This window comes from Hyla sarda, chromosome 1 (genome assembly GCF_029499605.1).
Source record: "Hyla sarda isolate aHylSar1 chromosome 1, aHylSar1.hap1, whole genome shotgun sequence".
NCBI lineage: Eukaryota > Metazoa > Chordata > Amphibia > Anura > Hylidae > Hyla > Hyla sarda.
The window spans coordinates 19,777,849-19,800,137 of record NC_079189.1 but is presented as its reverse complement, the minus strand read 5'-3'; the positions used below and the strand labels follow the sequence as shown (position 1 = coordinate 19,800,137).

Below are 22,289 nucleotides of genomic sequence, written 5' to 3'. Positions count from 1 at the left end.
CATCTTAACCTACACAGAGGAGACGTGACTTCCACCTCCACACAATGCAGGCGCCGATGACGTCACTCATCGGCGCCTGCACTGTAGAAGAAGACAGACGCGGGCCCCTACTGCTCAGGAGATCGCTGCGTGGAACACATACAGTTGAGCATCTGCCTGCTACACTTACTGGGGGGGGGGGACTCTAACTCTGCTGTCTACACCTACTAGGGAGAATTCTAACTATGCTGCCTGCAGCTACTTGGGGGGGGATCTAACTCTGCTGTCTATAGCTACTGTGGGGGCTCTAACCCTGCTGTCTACACCTACTGGGGGAACTCTATCTCTGCAGTCTACACCTACTGGTGGAGACTTTAACTCTGCTGTCTACATGTACTGGGGGGGGGGGGTCTCTAACTCTGCTGTCTACATCTACTGGGGGGAACTCTAACTCTGCTGCCTACATCTACTGGGGGGGGGGAGAATAACTCTGCTGCCTTCACCTACGGGGGGTGACTCTAACTCTACTGTCTACGCCTACTGAGGAGGGACTCTAACTCTGCTGTCTATACCTACAGGGGCCGGAGAACCGTGACATCATTGGCGGACTGACCGGTCGGTCCGATCGGATGTCGTCCGAGGGCTTGGCCGGGTAAGGGGCCAGCTGCCGCCGCTACTGGGGATCAAAGACACTTGTCCCGGATCCCCAGCAGGTACACGCACGTACAGAAGAAGGCATCCCCTCTGCATGAGCAGCATCTTCGCCTACAGAGGAGACGTGACTTCCGCCCCACGCAGTGCAGTCGCCGATGATTTCACTCATCTGCGCCTGCACTGTGGAGGAAGACAGACGCGGGCCCCTGCTGCTGAGGAGATCGCAGTGTGGGACACATACAGGTGAGCATCTGCCGGCACCTACTGGGGGAGGGGGGACTCTAACTCTGCTGTCTACACCTACTGTGTGGGGTGGGGGGACTCTAACTCTGCCACTTGCACCTACTAGGGGGAACTCTAACACTGCTGCCTGCACCTAATTGGGGGGGGGGATCTAACTATGCGGTCTACACCTACTGGGGGTTGGGCTCTAACTCTGCTGCCTACACCTACTGGGGGGGGGGGGGAGAGACTAACTCTGCAATCTACACCTACTGGGGGAGACTATCTCTGCTGTCTACACCTGCTGGGGGGGGGGACTCAAACTCTGCTGTCTATACCTACTGGGGGGGGCCTCTAACTCTGCTGTCTACACCTATTAGGGGGGTCTTTAACTTTGCTGTCTACACCTACTGGAGGGGGGTCTCTAACTCTGCTGCCTTCATCTACTGGGGGGGGGGAACCCCAACTCTGCTGTCTACACCTACGGGGGGGCGGGAACTATAACTCTGCTGTCTACACCTACTGGGGGCATCTAACTCTGCTATCTACACATACTAGGGGGGGGGGGACTCTAACTCTGCTGTCTAAACCTACTGGGGGATTCTAACTCTGTTGTCTACACCTACTAGGGGGGGGACTCAAACTCTGCTGTCTACACCTACTGGGATGTCTCTATCTCTGCTGTCTACACTTACTGAGGGGGGAACTCTAACTCTGCTGTCTACACCTACTGGGGGGGCTCTAACTCTGCTGTCTACACCGACTCGGGGGGGGGACTCTAACTCTGCTGTCTACACCTACTGGGGGGTCTCTAACTCTGCTGTCTACACCTTTTGGCAGGGACTCTAACTCTGCTGTCTACACCGACTGGGGGGGACTCTAACTCTGCTGCCTACACCTACTGGGGGGGGGGCTCTATCTCTGCTGCCTACACCTACTGGGGGAGTGAGAGACTAACTGCTGTCTACACCTACTGGGGGGGGCTCTAACTCTGCTGTCTACACCTACTGGGGGGTCTCTAACTCTGCTGCCTTCACCTACTGGGGGGACCCCAACTCTGCTGTCTACACCTACAGGGGGGCGGGAACTATAACTCTGCTGTCTACACCTACTGGGGGCCTCTAACTCTGCTGTCTACACCTACTGGGGGGACTCTAACTCTGTTGTCTACACCTACTAGGGGGGGACTCAAACTCTGCTGTCTACACTTACTGAGGGGGAACTCTAACTCTGCTGTCTACACCTACTGGGGGATTCTAACTCTGCTGTCTACATCTACTGGGGGGACTCTAACTCTGCTGTCTACACCTACTAGGGGGGACTCAAACTCTGCTGTCTACACTTACTGAGGGAGAACTCTAACTGTTGTCTACACCTACTGGGGTGTCTCTATCTCTGCTGTCTACACCTACTGGGGGGCTCTAACTCTGCTGTCTACACCGACTCGGGGGGGGGGACTCTAACTCTGCTGCCTACACCTACTGGGGGGGGGACTCTATCTCTGCTGCCTACACCTACTGGGGGAGTGAGAGACTAACTGCTGTCTACACCTACTGGGGGGGGGGCTCTAACTCTGCTGTCTACACCCACTGGGGGGTCTCTAACTCTGCTGTCTACACCTTTTGGCAGGGACTCTAACTCTGCTGCCTACACCTACTGGGGGGGGACTCTATCTCTGCTGCCTACACCTACTGGGGGAGTGAGAGACTAACTGCTGTCTACACCTACTGGGGGGGGCTCTAACTCTGCTGTCTACACCGACTGGGGGGGGGGGGCTCTATCTCTGCTGCCTACACCTACTGGGGGAGCGAGAGACTAACTGCTGTCTACACCTACTGGGGGGGGGGGGGGGGCTCTAACTCTGCTGTCTACACCTACTGGGGGGTCTCTAACTCTGCTGTTTACACCTACTGGGGAGGACTCAAACTCTGCTGTCTACACCTACTGGGGTGTCTCTAACTCTGATGTCTACACCTACTGAGGGGGGAACTCTAACTCTGCTGTCTACACCTACTGGGGGGGACTCTAACTCTGCTGTCTACACCCATGGGGGGGGGACTCAAACTCTGCTGTCTACACCTACTGGGGGGCCTCTAACTCTGCTGTCTACACCTACTGGGGGTATCTAACTCTGCTGTCTACACCTACTTGGTGGGGACTCCATCTCTGCTGCCTACACCTTCTGGGGGAGGGGTAACACTAACACTGCTGCCTACACCTACTGGGGGGGGGACTCTAACTCTGCTACACCCACTGAGGGGGAACTCTGCTGCCTACACCCACTATGGGGGAACTCTGCCGCCTATACCTACTATGGGGAACTCTGCTGCCCACACCTACTGTGAGGGAACTCTGTTGCCTACACCTAATGTGAAGGACTATCTACTATGTTCCTGCCTAGCTAATATGGGGACAAACTACTAAACTAATAGGAGGGCTACCTTCTACTTACATAGGGGGTTTTCATAGTGCCCCTCCCGAGACTGGATTCAGGATCCGCCACTGGGTGGAGAGGGTGCTGGCTACCTACTTGACTAACACCCTGGCTACCTAACTTTGCACCTGGATGCCTAACTACTTACCTACAAACCTGGCTATCTAACTACCTACATACCTGGCTGCCTAAATACCTACCTACATATCTTGCTACCTTATTAAATACCTGGCTACCTAGCTATGTACTTACCTGGCCTTAATAAATGGCTGCCTAACCACCTAGCTAGCAACCTACCTGGCTAGTCACCTACCTACATATCTGGCTTCCTGATCTACCTACCTAGTTATCTATTTACCTGACTACCTACCTACTTACCTACCTTACTGTGCAGAACACCAAGGAGGGCATTATTACAGTTTGTGGGCCTATGGATGGGCAGATTGTGCAGAGGATGGGAAGACACTGGAAAAATGTAAAGTCTGACATGTTTGTCCTGCAGATATTGAGAGATGGACATGGCGGTCTGATCCAGACGGAGAAGAAAAGGAAAGAGGACGTTGCCGATGAGAAAAGATGTAATTGCGAGTCCCTAGATGTAACTGTAAGCACTTATATGGTAAACACATCCTGTGTACAGCTGATATCTACCGCCATATAGTCCTGTATATAATCACTTATATTGTATACAGTCTGGTCTGTGTATAGTGGTTTTATCCAGTACAGTATGGCGGTATTATCCAGTTATTGTGTGGTGGTAAATATTTACTTATTGTATACTGGTATTATTGGTCATGGAAAATTATTTTACCTACCTTAAAGTGTTTCTTATATATACAATTTAGTTTATATTCTGTGTAGGGGTGGTGGAGGGATTTGGGTATAATAGGGCAGAATTGTGACCAGCAGCAGAGCATCGCAGGGGGCCCTTACTTATTTTGGTCCGGGGGCCCTGAGTGTTGTCAGTCTGCCTCTGCATGACGTCACAGTGCTCCGGCCCCTGTATCGCCCCGTCATCACGCACAGACATTTTCCTCTGTGCTTGTGATGACAGCAATGGGCCACTGCTGAGAACGTGGGGGTCCCCAGCTGCGGGACCCTTGCGATCAGACATCTTATCGCCTATCCTTTGGGGTGGAGTACCCTTTAGGGGTGGAGTACCTTTTTAAGTTTATTGCTTGGTGTCATACAAAGCTTTACAAGGGTGGAAGAGTTTTCTAACAGCAGATTAGACCAAGGTTATGAGTTCTTCTGCTGTTTTTTTTATCATACAGATTTACTCTCTAGCTCAAATAACAAATTTCCCCCCTATAGTTTATTCTTCCTTCTTATAACACAATTGCTGCTGTATATATCTAGTAACACAGTTGTCTTGTATTGTTCCATAGTGCTCACCCCAGAGAATATACACATCTGAGGGCTTTTCTCTCTGCTATAGAAGAAATTAACAATAGTTCAGATACCCTTCCCAATGTCACCCTGGGATATCACATATATGACTCTTGTGGACATGAGAATAAAGTTATAAAAGATGTTCTGCAGATACTGTCTGGACACACAGTGACAGCTCCAAACTATTCCTGTATGAAGAATTATGCATTGGTCGGTTTTATTGGAGATTTACAGTCTGGTACTACTCTCCCTATGGCCCAGCTGTTAAACTTATATGGATATACACATGTAAGTAGAGAAAATATCTAAGTGTAAAAATGTACATACTGTCTCTGTATCTAATTACTCTGTGGTTCGTGGTCGTTCACATCCACGAATAGTGTCCTAAGCCTTCCCGATTTACCTAGGCTCCTTTTTGGAATCCATTTACAACTTGTAACTTATTATTGATACACATGCTATGTCTATCTGAGGTAGTTTACTTGGTGAGATAATCAGACCATTGGTAATAGAGATGAGCGAACTTTTGAAAAATTAACTTTGGCCGATTTGCCGAATTTTTTGAAAACATTTGTTTCGATCCTAATTTAGTCGCGGTAAATCTATATTATCCCCTTAAGGACTCAGCCCATTTGGTCCTAAACCCCTTAAGGACCCAGCCCATTTTCACCTTAAAGGGGTACTCCGGTGAAAACCTTTTTTCTTGTAAATCAACTGCTGGCAGAAAGTTAAACATATTTGTAAATTATATAAAATAGAGAAAGATAGTGGCGATGGCACCTAATGGTCTATTAAAAGGATGCAATAAATTCAATAATAGAGGTCCCACAAATATCCGAAAAAAATTGGTGGTAGTCCATGTATATAAGAAATGTCCTGCGTAACAGTTGTGCCTGGACAGAAACAATGCAATTCAATAAATACTAGTAACAAAGAAAAAGGGTCCGGCAACTCACAGTAAGACGCTAGCTGCTAATCAACACAAGGTCCGTCCATGGGGCAGGGAAGAGTGAGGGAAGCTCAGGAGGTGATTAACCGTTTGATTTCGTGCACATGCACTTCATCCGGCCTCATGAAGTGCATGTGCACGAAATCAACCGGTTAATCGCCTCCTGAGCTTCCCTCACTCTTCCCTGCCCCATGGACAGACCTCGTGTCGATTAGCAGCTAGCTTCTTACTGTGAGTTGCCGGACATATTTGTAAATGACTTCTATTAAAAAAATATCTTAATCCTTCCTATACTTATTAGCTGCTGAATACTACAGAGGAAATTATTTTCTTTTTGGAATGCTCTCTGATGACATCAAGAGCATAGTTCTCTCTGCTGACGTTATAATAATAATAATAATAATAACGCTTTATTATTTATTGTTGTCCTTAGTGGGATTTGAACCCAAGTCCCCAGCACTGCAAAACAGCAGTGCTAACCACTGAGCCACCATGCTGCCCTTAGCATACATCTGCTTGGTTGCTAAAATGGAAAGAGATGTCAGCAGAGAGCACTGTGCTCGTGATGTCATCAGTGTTCCAAAAAGAAAGGAATTTCCTCTGTAGCATTCAGCAGCTAATAAGTACTGGAAGGATTAAGATTTTTTAATAGAAGTAATTTACAAATATGTTTAACTTTCTGCTACCAGTTGATTTAAAAGAAAAAAGGTTTTCACCGGAGTACCCCTTTAAGGACCCGGCCATTTTTTGCACATCTGACCACTGTCACTTTAAGCATTAATAACTCTGGGATGCTTTTACTTTTCATTCTGATTCCGAGATTGTTTTTTCGTGACATATTCTACTTCATTTCTTGGTGAAAAATTCAAAAATTTGATGAAAAAATTGAAACATTTGCATTTTTCTAACTTTGAAGGTCTCGGCTTGTAAGGAAAACAGACATTCCAAATAAATTATATATTGATTCACAAATACAATATGTCTAATTTATATTTTCCGCGGACAGTGACCGCACGTGAAACTACACCATATTATCACTAGGGTGGGATCACGCCATTGGGGTCGCCTCTACAATCAGCTGGAACCAACACCAAGATATCATTCTAAGATACACGCCCACGTCTCCTCACCTCTCCGAGGGATATACCTCAGTACCCCATACTACACCCACTAGATTCCAACTCACCCTATTTTTACGGATGACTACAAACTTGGGACATACGGACTCTTGATGTACATTAGCTATAAGATTCCCGAGTCCACAACTAGAGGCAACTGTCCAATCACATACTACAGCCCTCTCCTCTAACCACAGTGAGGACCATTTCTCCCGTATTGGTTGAACCATTACTTCACACATGTGTAGGCACACACATTTTGGTGCCAGGGTCAATATAGGACCAGTACCCTGAGTATTCTTATGTATCCCTGATAAGCTACTTGTACTGTCTTAAGCTAGCGAAACGCATTGGATATACATTGTTATTTATTGATGCATATATGTACAACGTTTCTGATGCATGTCTATTATGACTCTTGTATAACGTTTATGAATACTGAATATTTCCCCTGGGGCACACCCACGGATGTTTTCTGCTTTGATTAAAAACACGTGTCAAATATCATGCCATTGCGGTTTGTTTGTAATTAGTGGAATGTTAATCATGCAGCTAGTGATAACTACTTGTTTATCTGCCCGTTTTTCTGAATTGCCTGCCCTAGCATAGGGACAATCAGGAGGTTCCGGAGTAGACCCATGTCACAAGGACAGGGGACCTACTATACCTAGGCAGGACCACCAGACCAGGGCATTTCTTGTTCGCTAATCTCTGTTTATCAATTGGAGCTGCTTCACTATATCTGTATACAATGTTCTTTGCATTTATATCTTGAACGGTTTGTTTTGAATACTAATAAACATCTCAATTGATATGTTTTTCAAGATTTTTCTCTGATTAACTAAACATATTCCCTCTTACCCTAGACTGGTTGTTACGCCGAGCGCTCCGGGTCCCCGCTCCTCCCCGGAGCGCTCGCTTCACTCTCCCCGCGGCAGCGCTCCGGTCACGTCCTCTGACCCGGGGCGCTGCGATTCCGCTGCCAGCCGGGATGCGATTCGCGATGCGGGTAGCGCCCGCTCGCGATGCGCACCCCGGCTCCCCTACCTGACTCGCTCTCCGTCTGTTCTGTCCCGGCGCGCGCGGCCCCGCTCCCTAGGGCGCGCGCGCGCCGGGTCTCTGCGATTTAAAGGGCCACTGCGCCGCTGATTGGCGCAGTGGTTCCAATTAGTGGTTACACCTGTGCACTTCCCTATATCACCTCACTTCCCCTTCACTCCCTCGCCGGATCTTGTTGCCTTAGTGCCAGTGAAAGCGTTCCTTGTGTGTTCCTTGCCTGTGTTTCCAGACCTTCTGCCGTTGCCCCTGACTACGATCCTTGCTGCCTGCCCCGACCTTCTGCTACGTCCGACCTTGCTTCTGTCTACTCCCTTGTACCGCGCCTATCTTCAGCAGCCAGAGAGGTGAGCCGTTGCTAGTAGATACGACCTGGTCACTACCGCCGCAGCAAGACCATCCCGCTTTGCGGCGGGCTCTGGTGAAAACCAGTAGTGGCTTAGAACCGGTCCACTAGCACGGTCCACGCCAATCCCTCTCTGGCACAGAGGATCCACTACCTGCCAGCCGGCATCGTGACAGTAGATCCGGCCATGGATCCCGCTGAAGTTCCTCTGCCAGTTGTCGCTGACCTCACCACGGTGGTCGCCCAGCAGTCACAACAGATAGCGCAACAAGGCCAACAGCTGTCTCAACTGACCGTTATGCTACAACAGTTACTACCACAGCTTCAGCAGTCATCTCCTCCGCCAGCTCCTGCACCTCCTCCGCAGCGAGTGGCCGCTCCTGGGATACGCTTATCCTTGCCGGATAAATTTGATGGGGACTCTAAGTTTTGCCGTGGCTTTCTTTCCCAATGTTCCCTGCATCTGGAGATGATGTCGGACCTGTTTCCCACTGAAAGGTCTAAGGTGGCTTTCGTAGTCAGCCTTCTGTCCGGAAAAGCCCTGTCATGGGCCACACCGCTCTGGGACCGCAATGACCCCGTCACTGCCTCTGTACACTCCTTCTTCTCGGAAATCCGAAGTGTCTTTGAGGAACCTGCCCGAGCCTCTTCTGCTGAGACTGCCCTGTTGAACCTGGTCCAGGGTAATTCTTCCGTTGGCGAGTATGCCGTACAATTCCGTACTCTTGCTTCAGAATTGTCCTGGAATAATGAGGCCCTCTGCGCGACCTTCAAAAAAGGCCTATCCAGCAACATTAAAGATGTTCTGGCCGCACGAGAAATTCCTGCTAATCTACATGAACTTATTCACCTAGCCAATCGCATTGACATACGTTTTTCCAAAAGGCGTCAGGAACTCCGCCAAGATATGGACTCTGTTCGCACGAGGCGTTTCTTCTCCTCGGCTCCTCTCTCCTCTGGTCCCCTGCAATCTGTTCCTGTGCCTCCCGCCGTGGAGGCTATGCAGGTCGACCGGTCTCGCCTGACACCTCAAGAGAGGACACGACGCCGTATGGAGAACCTCTGCCTGTACTGTGCTAGTACCGAACACTTCCTGAGAGATTGTCCTATCCGTCCTCCCCGCCTGGAAAGACGTACGCTGACTCCGCACAAAGGTGAGACAGTCCTTGATGTCTACTCTGCTTCTCCACGTCTTACTGTGCCTGTGCGGATGTCTGCCTCTGCCTTCTCCTTCTCTACAGTGGCTTTCTTGGACTCTGGATCTGCAGGAAATTTTATTTTGGCCTCTCTCGTCAACAAGTTCAACATCCCGGTGACCAGTCTCGCCAGACCCCTCTACATCAATTGTGTAAATAATGAAAGATTGGACTGTACCATACGTTTCCGCACGGAGCCCCTTCTTATGAGCATCGGATCTCATCATGAGAGGATTGAACTTTTGGTCCTCCCCAATTGCACCTCGGAAATTCTCCTTGGACTTCCCTGGCTTCAACTTCATTCCCCTACCCTGGATTGGTCCACTGGGGAGATCAAGAGTTGGGGGTCCTCTTGTTCCAAGAACTGTCTAAAACCGGTTCCCAGTAACCCTTGCCGTAACTCTGTGGTTCCTCCAGTAACCGGTCTCCCTAAGGCCTATATGGACTTCGCGGATGTTTTCTGCAAAAAACAAGCTGAGACTCTACCTCCTCACAGGCCTTATGATTGCCCTATCGACCTCCTCCCGGGCACTACTCCACCCCGGGGCAGAATTTATCCTCTCTCTGCCCCAGAGACTCTTGCCATGTCCGAATACGTCCAGGAGAATCTAAAAAAGGGCTTTATCCGTAAATCCTCCTCTCCTGCCGGAGCCGGATTTTTCTTTGTCTCCAAAAAGGATGGCTCCCTACGTCCTTGCATTGACTACCGCGGTCTTAATAAAATCACGGTTAAGAACCGCTACCCCTTACCCCTCATCTCTGAACTCTTTGATCGCCTCCAAGGTGCCCACATCTTCACTAAATTGGACTTAAGAGGCGCCTATAACCTCATCCGCATCAGAGAGGGGGACGAGTGGAAAACGGCATTTAACACCAGAGATGGACACTTTGAGTATCTGGTCATGCCCTTTGGACTGTGCAACGCCCCTGCCGTCTTCCAAGACTTTGTCAATGAAATTTTTCGTGATCTGTTATACTCCTGTGTTGTTGTATATCTGGACGATATCCTAATTTTTTCTGCCAATCTAGAAGAACACCGCCAGCATGTCCGTATGGTTCTTCAGAGACTTCGTGACAACCAACTCTATGCCAAAATTGAGAAATGTCTGTTTGAATGCCAATCTCTTCCTTTTCTAGGATATTTGGTCTCTGGCCAGGGACTACAGATGGATCCAGACAAACTCTCTGCCGTCTTAGATTGGCCACGCCCCTCCGGACTCCGTGCTATCCAACGCTTTTTGGGGTTCGCCAATTATTACAGGCAATTTATTCCACATTTTTCTACCATTGTGGCTCCTATCGTGGCTTTAACCAAAAAAAATGCTGATCCCAAGTCCTGGCCTCCTCAAGCAGAAGACGCCTTTAAACGACTCAAGTCTGCCTTTTCTTCGGCTCCCGTCCTCTCCAGACCTGACCCTTCCAAACCCTTCCTATTGGAGGTTGATGCCTCCTCAGTGGGAGCTGGAGCTGTTCTTCTACAAAAAAATTCTTCCGGGCATGCTGTCACTTGTGGTTTTTTCTCTAGGACCTTCTCTCCAGCGGAGAGGAACTACTCCATCGGGGATCGAGAGCTTCTAGCCATTAAATTAGCACTTGAGGAATGGAGACATCTGCTGGAGGGATCAAGTTCTCCTGTTATTATCTACACCGACCACAAGAACCTCTCCTACCTCCAGTCTGCCCAACGGCTGAATCCTCGCCAGGCCCGGTGGTCTCTGTTCTTTGCCCGATTTAATTTTGAGATTCACTTTCGTCCTGCCGATAAGAACATTAGGGCCGATGCTCTCTCTCGTTCCTCGGATGCCTCAGAAGTTGAACTCTCTCCGCAACACATCATTCCACCTGATCGCCTGATCTCCACTTCTCCTGCCTCCATCAGGCAGACTCCTCCAGGAAAGACCTTTGTTTCTCCTCGCCAACGCCTCGGAATCCTCAAATGGGGTCACTCCTCCCATCTCGCAGGTCATGCGGGTATCAAGAAATCTGTGCAACTCATCTCCCGCTTCTATTGGTGGCCGACTTTGGAGACGGATGTTGTGGACTTTGTGCGTGCCTGCACTATCTGTGCCCGGGATAAGACTCCTCGCCAGAAGCCCGCTGGTTTTCTTCATCCTCTGCCTGTCCCCGAACAGCCTTGGTCTCTGATTGGTATGGATTTTATTACTGATTTACCCCCTTCCCGTGGCAACACTGTTATTTGGGTGGTCGTTGATCGATTCTCCAAAATGGCACATTTCATCCCTCTTCCTGGTCTTCCTTCTGCGCCTCAGTTGGCTAAACAATTTTTTGTACACATTTTTCGTCTTCACGGATTGCCTACGCAGATTGTCTCGGATAGAGGCGTCCAATTCGTGTCTAAATTCTGGAGGGCTCTCTGTAAACAACTCAAGATTAAATTAAATTTTTCTTCTGCATATCATCCCCAGTCCAATGGACAAGTAGAAAGGATTAACCAGATCTTGGGTGATTATTTGCGACATTTTGTTTCCTCCCGCCAGGATGACTGGGCAGATCTCCTCCCATGGGCCGAATTCTCGTATAACTTCAGGGTCTCTGAGTCTTCCTCCAAATCCCCATTTTTCGTGGTGTACGGCCGTCACCCTCTTCCCCCCCTCCCTACTCCCTTGCCCTCTGGTCTGCCCGCTGTGGATGAAATTTCTCGTGACCTTTCCATCATATGGAGAGAGACCCAAAATTCTCTCTTACAGGCTTCATCACGCATGAAGAAGTTCGCGGATAAGAAAAGAAGAGCTCCCCCCGTTTTTTCCCCTGGAGACAAGGTATGGCTCTCCGCTAAATATGTCCGCTTCCGTGTCCCTAGCTACAAGTTGGGACCACGCTATCTTGGTCCTTTCAAAATTTTGTGTCAAATTAATCCTGTCTCTTATAAACTTCTTCTTCCTCCCTCTCTTCGTATCCCTAATGCCTTTCACGTCTCTCTTCTCAAACCACTCATCCTCAACCGTTTTTCTCCCAAGTCTGTTCCTCCCACTCCTGTTTCCGGCTCCTCGGACATCTTCTCGGTCAAAGAAATCTTAGCTGCCAAAAAGGTCAGAGGGAAAAATTTTTTTTTAGTGGACTGGGAGGGTTGTGGTCCTGAAGAGAGATCCTGGGAACCTGAGGACAACATCCTAGACAAAAGTCTGCTCCTCAGGTTCTCAGGCTCTAAGAAGAGGGGGAGACCCAAGGGGGGGGGTACTGTTACGCCGAGCGCTCCGGGTCCCCGCTCCTCCCCGGAGCGCTCGCTTCACTCTCCCCGCGGCAGCGCTCCGGTCACTTCCTCTGACCCGGGGCGCTGCGATTCCGCTGCCAGCCGGGATGCGATTCGCGATGCGGGTAGCGCCCGCTCGCGATGCGCACCCCGGCTCCCCTACCTGACTCGCTCTCCGTCTGTTCTGTCCCGGCGCGCGCGGCCCCGCTCCCTAGGGCGCGCGCGCGCCGGGTCTCTGCGATTTAAAGGGCCACTGCGCCGCTGATTGGCGCAGTGGTTCCAATTAGTGGTTACACCTGTGCACTTCCCTATATCACCTCACTTCCCCTTCACTCCCTCGCCGGATCTTGTTGCCTTAGTGCCAGTGAAAGCGTTCCTTGTGTGTTCCTTGCCTGTGTTTCCAGACCTTCTGCCGTTGCACCTGACTACGATCCTTGCTGCCTGCCCCGACCTTCTGCTACGTCCGACCTTGCTTCTGTCTACTCCCTTGTACCGCGCCTATCTTCAGCAGCCAGAGAGGTGAGCCGTTGCTAGTAGATACGACCTGGTCACTACCGCCGCAGCAAGACCATCCCGCTTTGCGGCGGGCTCTGGTGAAAACCAGTAGTGGCTTAGAACCGGTCCACTAGCACGGTCCACGCCAATCCCTCTCTGGCACAGAGGATCCACTACCTGCCAGCCGGCATCGTGACACTGGTACATCTACATTAAGTACTTCTATGCACTTACTTTATATTTTCATCATAAAGTTGACATGTTTTTACTTTTGGAAGACATTAGGGGGCTTCAAAGTTCAGCGGCAATTTTCAAATTTTTCACAAAATTTTCTAAATCTGAATTTTTCAGGGACCAGTTCAGATTTGAAGTGTATTTGAAGGGCCTATATATTAGAAACCCCCCACAAATGACCCCATTATAAAAACTGCACCCCTCAAAGTATCCAAAATGAAATTCAGGAAGTGTGTTAACCCTTTAGGTGTTTCACAGGAATAGCAGCAAACTGAAGGAGAAAATTCAAAATCTTAATTTCTCTATCGGCTACACGTGGGTGTATGCTGCTGTCTCTAGGAGGTATGACACTATGGCAACAAAAAAGTCGGCTCCTCCCAGCAGGATATACCCGCCTCCAGGCCCTGAGCTAATCAGTTTTAAGCTTAGTGTCTAAGGAGGTGGACATGGTCTGGAGTTCTCTCCAGACCAGGTCTTATGTTTTATTATTTTCCTAGATTTAAGGATGTGTTAGATTTTTTATTCCATTTTCTTTCCTGTTATCAGGTGGGAATTCAGGAACTGCGGCTCACTGTTTCTCCTTTGCGAGTAAGGGGCACAGACATTGCGTATATGCGCTGTTCACCCCCTCTCGCCAACGGTCAGCGCCTGGGTTGTACCTCATGGGTCCGGGTCCCCCTATTCTCTGCTTGCCTCGCTCGCACATGGTAGCCCGGCATGATGCAGGTGACAAAAGCTGCCTGAAGACTTCATAGGAAGATTTCATGAGGTAAGTTCTTCTGACTGAGGTGAGTATATTTCCCTTTCTCCTTAGGTGCAGATTTGCAACATCTGGAGACCCTCAGTTTTTGGCCCACCTTTCTCATGGGTCTAATGGGGCTGGCCTGGACAGGGGGTCCTTTATTACTGGGGTGAGCAGTGGCAGTTTGGATGGAGCACAGCTTTCTTCACTTTATTCATATATATATATATGTGTGTGTGTGTGTGTGTGTGTGTGTGTGTGTGTGTGTGTGTAAACGACTGCATGTCTGTCTTTTACATTGAAGCGGCTGCTAGCCGCGGCGTTCTTCTATGCAGGCGCTCTGAGCGCCGGCTTACTTTCACTTTCAGCAGCGGCTGCTTCCGGCGGCGTCTAGTCCACTCAATTCCCCATTTGCATGTGCGCTCGTGACAAGGAGGGGGCTCCATCACTTCTTGTTAATACTTCTCAGGGCGCGAACTGAACACCAATCAGCGCTGTGCGCACGATTATGGTGGCAGGGGCCAATCAGCGGTGCCCCCTGCTCCTAACACGCCCCTCCCTTGCTATTGGCCGGCATCTCTCCTCTCTGACAGCCTGGAGACCACCACAGGTTCGAGTCCCAGGGTGGGACAGAGTGTTACAGTGTTGTGGTTTAATTTTAAAATAGGTCCATTGTGGTCTATGGGATCTCAAGGCGTCAGCAGACTGTATCAGCAACACAGTGGAATGGAACACAGTCTTGGGTGAGAGAGGCCCAGAACGGCCTCCCTCTAAACAGTTAACTGGAGTGTTAGCCACTCCTTTAATCTGTTAATACTGTAACTTTAAACTGTCTGGTTCTGCTGAACCACTTGTTCTGACTGCTCCCCCAGACCCCCCTGCTACTCTACCCCGGTTGTTCTTCCAGACCCGGTGGGTTCGGCCGCTCCTCCACCCTGGGTTCCCTCCCTCTCCCAGTCTATATCCAGGTCTCCCGTTATGTGGTGACTGCCTTGGAGAGACCTTCCCTACACCGGCCCTCCGGAGGGTACCGCTCTCCCCCTGTTCTGATGCTCTCGCAGCATCATAGGGGTGTGTCATCTGACTCATCCCCCGAGTCTTCTGGCAGGCACGAGCGTTCCCCTCATGGGCATCGCCCCGTTACTCCGACCTGTAGCAAGCATCGCTCCTCTAGAGAATGCTCCCAGGCTCACCGCTCTGGCTCTCCAGACCCGCGTACCAGGTCTGTCTCTCTCTCTTCCAGGGCCGCCTCACACTTTCCCATTCACCTGGAGAACTTGTGGAAGAAGTTTCTGATTCGGCATCCGACACAGAGGACCGCACGGATGTGCCTAATGTGGTGTACTCATTGGTTGCGGCCATAAGAGACCCCTTCCAGCTAAAGGACCCAGGAACTTCGGACATGGTCCAGAAGTTTCCTTTCATCGTATCCGACCTCTTCCAGGACTGCCTCACCTCGTTCCCATTCACCTGGAGAACTTGTGGATGAGGTTTCTGAATCGGCCTTCTACTCAGAGTACCGCACGGATGTTTCCCGAATGTGGTGTACTCAGTGGTTGCGGCCATAAGAGACACCTTCCATTTAAAGGACCCAGGAACTTCGGACGTGGCTCCAGAAGTCTCCTTTCTTTGTGCCCGACCGGCACTCAAGACTTTCAGCTCTCACGCTGAATTTTACACCCTGTGGGTATCCGCCTGAAGTCACCCTGACAAAAGTTTCAGGAAACGAAGAATGTTCAAGTGCAGTATTCCTTTGCCAAGGACCTCATAGCTCGGTGGACCTCCTCTCCAACTGTGGATCCGCCGGTCTCCTGCCTCTCTAAGGCGCCTACATGGCCGTTGGCTGATGCAGCTGCATTCAAGAATCCAGCAGACATGAAGGTTGATACTTTGGCAATCTCTGCCTTTGAGGCAGCAGGTTCTTCCTGCTTTTGCTTCTGCCTGGGTGTCAAAGGCCCTTTTAGTATGGTCTTCCAACTCCGCCAGGGTAGTGTTCAAGATCCCTCTGGAGGATTTATTTAATCTAGCTCTCCGATGCTCCGCAGCCGGAGATTTTTCTGTGTTCTGTACAGTGCAGTCACTGTGCTGCCTTTACCACAAGCTACCTGGTAGCCACCATCCCTTCATGTGGCTTTAAGCCTGGAATGCGGACGCCACCTTCAGGAAGTGAGGCGAGTGGCGGGGAAAAAGAGTTATTTATTACCTCTGGTAAGACTCAGAACCGCTTTCCATCGTAAGTCCTCCTTCCGGTTTTTCGGACCTTTGGTACCAACAAAGGGTACCAACAAAGGGTCCAGCCAGGCGCCTTCATGGGAAGACGGCTCCTCTTTCCGATCCCATTCCTCCCGGAGGTCGGCTATCCGTCCCGGCCATTTGGCGGTCCCATCAGGCACCCGTAGGCCTTCCTCGGCCTGAAGGGTCGCCCCCACCCGCCGACTTCTCTCGGGTGGTTGGTCGCCTCTTACCCTTCGGGATGCCTGGACATGCAGCTTCAGGGGAACGTTTTCAAGGTTTATTCCAACCTCTTTGTGGTCTCCAAGAAAGGCGTTTCTGTTCGCCCAGTCTTGGTTCTTGAGTATCTCAGCCATCATCTTGCGTTTTCATCCCGAATGGAGTCTCTCCGTTCGGTGCATGGTTCAAGGGGAGTTTTCGTTCCTCGGTGGACATCAAGGATGCCTGCCTCCACATCTCATTGTTTTCCGGTCATCAGCGGTACATCCGCTCTGCATTTCCGGATGGTCATTTTCTAATGTGGCTATCCATTTCGGTCTGGCCACTTCTCCGCGGACCTTTACCAAAGTCCTGGTACCTGTGATGGCCTTTTTACGGACAACAGTTGTTTCCGTGATTCCTTATTTGGACTACCTCCTGATCTGAGCTCCAGCCAGGACCCAGATCCTGGAGAGTCTTAGTCTCAACCTCTAGACCTTGTCTCACTTCGGTTGGGTGGTCAATTGGGACAAGCCTAACCGCTCTCTTGGGGCTCCAGTTCGATGCGGCCTCTGCCCGCTTTCGACTCCGCCGACTCTTTTCAAGAGTCTGATGACTTCGGCTCCCTGCTCCAGTTTCCATTCGCTTTTGCATGGATGTCTTGGGTCGGTTGGCGACGGCCGTGGAGGCCGTGCCATTTGCCCAGTTTCATCACCGACCTCTTCTTCCGGTGGGACAGGTCTCCATTGTCTCTCGACCGCAAGATCATTCTCTCTCGTCAGTCTTGTCGGTCCTTTCTATGGTGGCTTTGTTTTCCCCCTCATTTTTTTCGGGGGTGCTCCTTCCTGTCCATCCCTGCCAGTCTGTCAGGCTGGGGAGGTGTTTTCAGGGACCGCCCGTTCTGGGGTCTTGGCCCCCCCGAGAAGCTTTTCCCCTTCAACATTTTTGGGGCCTAGGGCAATTCTTTCTTTGCTTGCTTCTTGGGAATTTCCCTCCTGGGCGGAACTCAGGTTTCCGGCCATCTCAGTTATCTTCAGTCTGGCCGTCCCTGGGGTGTGGTCTTCTTGGCCGGTCCTCAGTCATCCAAGGCCACTGGTCCCTACATCCAGGGGTGTTTGCTGTGATCTGCAACCCCTGGGGCGCTCCAGGCGTGGACCTCTGCTTGTCCCGCCACAACCGAAGCGTTCCTCTCTTGGTCGAGCCTTGCCCTATCTTGTCTGTTTGGTGGTCGAGCTTTGCCCTACCTTATCGGTTTTCTCCCTTTCTCTTCTTTTCGGGGTCCTGAGGAAACTCTCAGTGGGGCGTTTCCGCCATTCTAATGGCCCAAACTGGGCTCGGCAGGCGTGATTCATCGTCATTGGCAGGCTCCTGAACGACTTAACATTGCGCCTTCCCTATCATCCAGACCTCCTATCTCAGGTCTCCTGTGCCACCCCTATTACCATCTCTGCTTTTGACGGCGTGGCTGTTGAGACCGCGGTTTTGAGAGCCACGGTTTCTCTTCCCAAATCATTCGCACCATGCTCAGGGCTCGTAAGTCCTCCTCGGCAAAAATTTACCACCGTACCTGGCGGTCTTATTTTAGTTGGTGTGAAGCTCAGGTCTTGTGTCCTGTTACTTTTTTGGTTTCTTTTCTTCTCTCTTTCTTGCAGTCAGGATTGGAACTGGGGTTGTCTCTCAGTTCCCTTAAGGGTCAGGTTTCGGCCCTTTCTATTCTTTTCCAGCGTCCTCTGGCTTCTAATTCTCATGTCCGGACCTTTCTTCAAGGAGTAGCACATGCTGCCCCTCCTTATCGGTTCCATTCTCCCCCGTGGGACTTAAATCTGGTTCTGGGTGTCCTCCAAGGTCCCCCTTTTGAACCTCTTAGGGAATTGTCCTTGCGCATTCTTTCTTGGAAAGTGGTGTTTCGTATAGCTATCACCTCTATTCGGAGAGTGTCCGAATTGGCAGCTCTTTCCTGCCATTCTCCATTTCTGGTGATTCACCAGGACAAGGTTGTTTTCCGGCCAGTTCCTTCTTTTTTGCCTAAGGTCGTTTTGGCTTTTCATCTCAATGAGGACTTCGTCCTTCTATCCTTTTTTTACGATCCTTCTCATCCCAAGGAGCGTTTACTCCACAATCTGGCTGTGGTGCGGGCCGTTTGGTCCTACCTCTCTGTCACCGCTTCCTTTCATCAGTGCGATTCCTTTTTCGTCCTTACGGAAGGTCGTTGCAAGGGACAACCTGCTTCCAAGGTTTTGACCATTTTTTGGTGGATCCGGTCTGCTATTTCAGAAGCCTATCACTGTAGGGGGAAGATCCCTCCCTTCAGGGTTTTGGCTCATTCTACCCGTTCTGTTGGGGCATCTTGGGTTCTCCAGAACAAGGCCAGATCTGCAAGCGGCTACCTGGTCATCTTTGCATACTTTCTCGAGGTTGTTACCGGGTTCATACCTTCGCATCGGCTGATGCTAGTCTGGGCCGGAAGGTCCGGCAGGCGGCGGTGGTTCAGCCGTCCGCCTAAGCGGGTGTTCTTCTTCCCACCCAAGGGACGGCTTTGGTACGTCCCATGGTCTGTGTCCCCCAATTGAGCCGATAGAGAAAAGGAGATTTTTATTACTTACCGTAAAATATCTTTCTCGAAGGATCCATTGGGGGACACAGCTCCCGCCCTTTTGGGTTTCTCTTTGGTTCTCTGTCCGAGGGTGAGTTCAGTTATATATTTTATCTGGTTCTGGGACAGTTTGTGTTTTCTTCTTGACCTGTCGGTCCTCTCCTTTTGCTCTGGAACTAAAACTGATTAGCTCAGGGCCTGGAGGCGGGTATATCCTGCTGGGAGGAGCCAACGTTTTTTGTTGCCATAGTGTCATACCTCCTAGAGACAGCAGCATACACCCATGGTCTGTGTCCCCCAATGGATCCTTCGAGAAAGAGATTTTATGGTAAGTAATACAAAATCTTATTTTTTTACACTCGCATGTTCTTGTAAACCCCAGTTTTTGAATTTTTACAAGGGGTAATAGAAGAAAAGTCCCCCAAAATTTGTAACCCAATTTCTCTCGAGTAAGGAAATACCTCATGTGTATGTCAAGTGTTCGGCGGGCGCAGTAGAGGGCTCAGAAGGGAAGGAGCAACAATGGGATTTTGGAGAGTGACTTTTGCTGAAATGGTATTTTGGGGGCAGGTCACATTTAGGAATGTGCCAGAACAGCAGAAAACCCCGACATAGCATCCCATTTTGGAAACTACACCCCTCAAGGCAGGTTAAAAGGGGTCCAGTGAGCCTTAACACCCCACAGGTGTTTGAAACTTTTCGTTAAAGTCGAATGTGTAAATGAAAAAAAATGTTTTTCACTAAAATGCAGTTTCCCCCCCAAATTTTACATTTTTACAAGGGGTTATAGGAGAAAATGACCCCCAAAATTTGTAACCCCATTTCTTCTGATTATGGAAATACCCCATGTGTGGACGTCAAGTGCTCTGCTGGCACACTACAATGCTCAGAAGAGGAGGAGCGCCATTGAGCTTTTGGAAAGAGAATTTGTTTGGAACAGAAGTCATGGGCCATGTGCGTTTACAACCCCCCCCCCCCCCGTGGTGCCAGAACAGTAGACCCCCCCCCACATGTGACCTCATTTTGTAAACTACACCCCTCACAGAATTTAATAAGGGGTGCAGTGAGTATTTATGTCCCACTGGCATTTGACAGATCTTTGGAACAGTGGGCTGTGCAAATGGAAAATTACATTTTTCATTTTCACGGACTACTGTTCCAAAAATCTGTCAGACACCGGTGGGGCATAAATACTCACTGTACCCCTTATTACATTCCGTGCGGGGTGTAGTTTCCAAAATGGGGTCACATGTGGGTGGGGTCCATTGTTCTGGCACTATGGGGAATTTGTAAACACGCGGCCTTAAATTCAGGAGAAATTTTCTCTTCAAAATCCCAATGGAGCTCCTTCTCTTCTGAGCATTGTAGTGCGCCCGCAGAGCACTTGACATCCACATATGGGGTATGTTCTTACTCAGAAGAAATGGGGTTACAAATTTTGGGGGGCTTTTTTCCTATTTTCCCTTGTGAAAATGAAAAATTTAGGGTAACACCAGCATTTTAGTAAAAAATTTTTTTTTTTTCCCATCCAACTTTAAAGAAAATTTGTCAAACACCTGTGGGGTGTAAAGGCTCCCTATACCCCTTGTTACTTTCAGTGAGGTGTGTAGTTTCCAAAATGGGGTCACATGTGGGTATTTATTTTTTTTGCGTTTATGTCAGAACCACTGTAAAATCAGCCACCCCTGTGCAAATCACCAATTTAGGCCTCATATGTACATAGTGCACTCTCTCACTTCTGAGCCTTGTTGTGCGCCCGCAGAGCATTTTACGCCCACATTTAGGGTACTTCCGTACTCGGGAGAAATTGCTTTACAAATTTTGGGGGTCATTTTTTGCTTTTACCGCTTCTGAAAATAAAAAGTATGGGGCAACGCCAGCATGTTAGTGTAAAACTTTTTTTTTTCTTTTTTTACATTAACAGGCTGGTGTAGCCCCCAACATTTTCTTTTCATAAGGGTTAAAAGGATAAAAAGACCCCAAAATTTGTAGTGCAATTTCTCCCTAGTACGTAAGTACCCCATATGTGGCCCTAAACTATTTCCTTGAAATACGACAGGGCTCCGAAGTGAGAGAGCGCCATGCACATTTGAGGACTAAATTAGGGATTGTGTAGGGGTGGACATAGGGGTATTCTATGCCAGTGATTCCCAAACATGGTGCCTCCAGCTGTTGCTAAACTCCCAGCATGCCTGGACAGTCAATGGCTGTCTGGAAATTCTGGGAGTTGTTGTTTTGCAACAGCTGGAGGCTCCGTTTTGGAAACACTACCGTACGATACGTTTTTCATTTTTATGGGGGGGGGGGGACAGTGTAAGGGGTGTATATGTTGTATTTTACTCTTTATTAGGTGGTAGTGTAGTGTAGTGTTTTTAGGGTACATTCGCACTGGTGGGCGTTTACAGTGAATTTCCCGCTAGGAGTGTGCGCTGTGGCGAAAAATTTGCCGCAGCCCAAACTTGAAGCAGAAATCTCACTGTAAACTCGCCTGTGTGATTGTACCCTGTACATTCACATGGGGGGGGGGGGGGGGCAAACCTCCAGCTGTTTCAAAACTACAACTCCCAGCATGTACTGCTGGGAGTTGTACTTTTGCAACAGCTGGAGGCACACTGGTTGGAAAACTTCCAGTTAGGTTCTGTTACCTAACTCAGTATTTTCCAACCAGCGTGCCTCCGGCAACAGCTGAAGGTATGCAACTACAACTCCCATCATGCAGAGACAGCTGTTTGCTGTTTGGGCATGCTGGGATTTGCAGTTTTGCAACATCTGGAGGGCTACAGTTTAGAGACCACTGCACAGTGATCTCCAAACTGTAGCCCTCCAGCTGTTGCAAAACTACAAATCCCAACATGCCCACAATGCAAACAGCTGTCTGGGTATGCTGGGAGTTGTAGTTTTGCAACATCTGGAGGGCTACAGTTTAGAGACCACTGTATAGTGGTCTCAGCCTGTAGCCCTCTAGATGTTGCTGGTCAACTCACCGGCTTCTGTAGGATCCAGGGAGCCGCACCGCTGTCTTCTTCTTCCGTCGATCCCCATCGCCGATCGCTGCCTGCTGCCGCCGTCGATGGGTAAGTGGACTTCGGCGCCGATCCCCTTCAGTTTCTCCGTTCTGCCCGGCCTATTGTAGGTGGGCAGAACGGAGAAACCGAAAGTTAACCCCCCCGCCCCCGATCTTGACGACCAATAGCAGGGATAGGAAGGGTGGCGCTCCTGTCACCTCACTCCTATCCCT

The 22,289-nt window shown here is 49.8% G+C and overlaps 1 protein-coding gene across 7 annotated transcripts in view; it reads left to right on the top strand.

The window, feature by feature from the left end:
- LOC130319686 (vomeronasal type-2 receptor 26-like) overlaps window positions 1–22,289 on the top strand; it is a 123,816-nt gene that overhangs the window by 42,592 nt on the left and 58,935 nt on the right. For 2 of the 7 annotated variants that reach the window (XM_056553022.1, XM_056552970.1), the window contains exons 2-4: window positions 558–876; window positions 3,792–3,893; window positions 4,678–4,969. The exons of 2 other annotated variants lie outside the window; for them this stretch is intronic. The gene's annotated coding sequence lies outside the window, so the exon portion shown is untranslated. The remainder of the gene's footprint in view (window positions 1–557; window positions 877–3,791; window positions 3,894–4,677; window positions 4,970–22,289) is intronic. 3 more of the 7 variants (XM_056553001.1, XM_056553003.1, XM_056553013.1) reach the window with 3 other exon arrangements.